The 2,796-nt window shown below is 41.4% G+C and overlaps 1 non-coding gene across 1 annotated transcript; it reads left to right on the forward strand.

Moving 5' to 3' along the window:
- The first annotated feature begins 1,222 nt into the window (after positions 1 to 1,222).
- On the forward strand, positions 1,223 to 1,329 carry LOC141698863 (small nucleolar RNA R71). The gene has a single exon (XR_012565362.1). It is a non-coding gene; the product is annotated as a small nucleolar RNA R71 (small nucleolar RNA).
- Positions 1,330 to 2,796: the final 1,467 nt, after the last annotated feature.

Below are 2,796 nucleotides of genomic sequence, written 5' to 3' on the forward strand. Positions count from 1 at the left end.
CTTGTCAAACGTCAGATTGCCAATGGTGCAAGGAATGGTGAAGCTTCCTGGATCTTTCAGTTTTGGTGGTAACTTTTGTTACAGAACAGCGCTGCATTCTTCCGTGAGAGCAACGGTTTCAAGGTCATCCAGTTTCACCTTCCTTGAAAGAATAGTCTTCATAAACTTCGCATAACTAGGCATTTGTTCCAGAGCCTCAGCGAAAGGTATATTGATGTGAAGTTTCTTGAACACCTCCAGAAACTTTCCGAACTGTCTATCCAGCTTTTGTTGCTGCAATCTCTTAGGAAAAGGTGGTGGAGGATAGAGCTGTTTCTCCCCTGTATTAGCCTCAGGCAGAGTGTGTTCAACAGTAGTCTTCCTTGGTTCCGCCGCTTTCTCCTTTTGCTTAGATTCTTCATCTCTAACTTCAGCTTCGACTTCCTTTGCCTTTTCAGCATCAGCCACTTTTCCAGACCTTAAGGTAATAGCCTTGACTTGCTCTTTAGCTTCCTTCCTGCCTGGTACTTCCGTGTCACTGGGAAGAGTGCCAGGTTGACGATTGAGCACTGCATTGGCTAATTGACCAATTTGATTTTCCAAGGTCTTGATAGAAACCGCCTGACTCTTGCACAACAGCTTAAGTTCCTCAAAATCAGCACTAGTGGGTGCAGCTATACTTCCCTGTTGAGGATATGATTGCCTTGTAGCATACTGCTGTGGTTGCTGGAATCCAGATGGGTTAAAATGTTTACTCACTCCTTGCTGATATGGTGGCTGAATAGCATTCTGATTATTCCCCCAGCTGAAATTTGGATGATTTCTGTTGTTAGGATGATAGGTCGCTGGCACAGGCTGCTGTTGTCGCTGATAATTATTCACAAACTGAACAGATTCATTGACAAGAGAACACTGATCCATAGCATGAGAACCTGCACAAAGCTCACAAACCATAGCTATTTGATTAACTCCATACGTAGCCAGAGAATCAACCTTCATTGATAGCGCTTGGAGCTGAGCTGCAATAGCGGTGGCTGCATCAACTTCCAGAATACCTGCTACCTTGCCTGACGTCATCCTCTGAGTTGGGTTTTGATGCTCATTTGCAGCCATCGTCTCGATAAGATTATACGCCTCAGTATAGCTTTTAGCCCATAAGGCTCCTCCAGCTGCTGCATCGAGCATGGGCCGAGATTGGGCCCCCGAACCATTATAGAAACCAGTGATCACCATCCAATCCGGCATTCCATGATGTGGACATTTTCTCAACATTTCCTTGTAGCGTTCCCAAGCCTCGCACATAGATTCTGTAGGTTGCTGCGCAAACTGAGTAAGAGCACTCCTCATAGCAGCAGTCTTTGCCATCAGATAAAACTTCACCAGAAACTTTTGCGCAAGATCTTGCCACGTAGTGATGGACCCAGCTGGTTCAGAATGTAACCAGTCTTTAGCCTTGTCCCTTAGTGAGAATGGGAAAAGCCTCAACTTGATAGCCTCATCAGTCACGCCATTATACTTAAAAGTGCTGCAGATCTCGACAAAATTCCTTATGTGCATGTTGGGGTCTTCAGTTGCCGCTCTTCCAAAAGAAACAGAATTCTGCACCATCTGAATAGTGCCCGGCTTGATTTCAAAGGTGTTAGCTTGAATAGCCGGATGAAGGATGCTTGACTGAATGTCATCAATTTTAGGCCGAGAAAAATCCATAAGAGCTGGATCAGCTTGAACAATACGATCTCCCATGTTTACTGGTTCTTTCTGCTCAGTTCCTGAATCCGAATCCTCAAAATCTAACTTCTCCGGAATATCAAGAACTTCGTCTGTCTCCTCAGCTGTATCTAAAGTCCTCTTGCGAGCACGAGAACGAGTTTGCATAAACGCTTGCTAAAGTACCTGAAACACAACCGAAAAGAGTAAGTAACTACTACGTCCTAATCACTGAGTCCTAATGACCAATGATGGTAAGTACATAAACTAAACAAATACGCCGAGTCCCCGGCAGCGGCGCCAAAAACTTGTTAGGGCGAAAACACGCACTAATATTCACGCAAGTATACGCGTTCGCAAGTAATATAGAATATTTTCTAGTTCGTTCCCTCAGAGACTCAGACTAAATTATTGTCTAATTAAACTCACTCACCAATGTATGATTACTTCTCAATGTTAAGATAATAACACTTAAAATTGTTGATTAAATATTAACTATAATTAACTACTAAACTAACCACTTAACTAACACTTCAATTTATCAATAATAAAACACTCATGAGATCACAACTTCATTATTACTTTCTTCTATAGCCATTGTTATTACCTTTAGCATGTGACAGTGATGATATTAATCGAATAACACGAAACTAATAAAAGCCAACTTTCATTGTACTAATACCATTCTACCAATCATCCACAATTAAGATAGAAGTTGAATAGTCATCAATTATGTTGAGTTCCTATATGTCTACAGAAATTGACAACACAACGATTTAAGCTCAAGTTATTCCTTTTTGATTACATAGAGCAAATAAAACTGTTAGAGTTACCCACTAATCATGCACAACGTACATGAACCTATGCTAGCATGGCAAGTTCTAAATCTCAAGATCCACTGTCACTTCACAAGAGATTAACACCCTATCTTATATGTTCGCGACGCACATAAGACGAATACGCACAACCAATACTAGATATCAAGCAATCATCACACACTAAAGTATTAAACAATTAACTAAAGAGATCCATAATAAATCCGTTGCAACCCCATGATCACGATTAGCCCATAATAGAACTTATCGCCATCATGGGTTCATATGAAATCAT

The sequence above is a fragment of the Apium graveolens genome, chromosome 11 (assembly GCF_009905375.1).
Source record: "Apium graveolens cultivar Ventura chromosome 11, ASM990537v1, whole genome shotgun sequence".
Lineage (NCBI taxonomy): Eukaryota > Viridiplantae > Streptophyta > Magnoliopsida > Apiales > Apiaceae > Apium > Apium graveolens.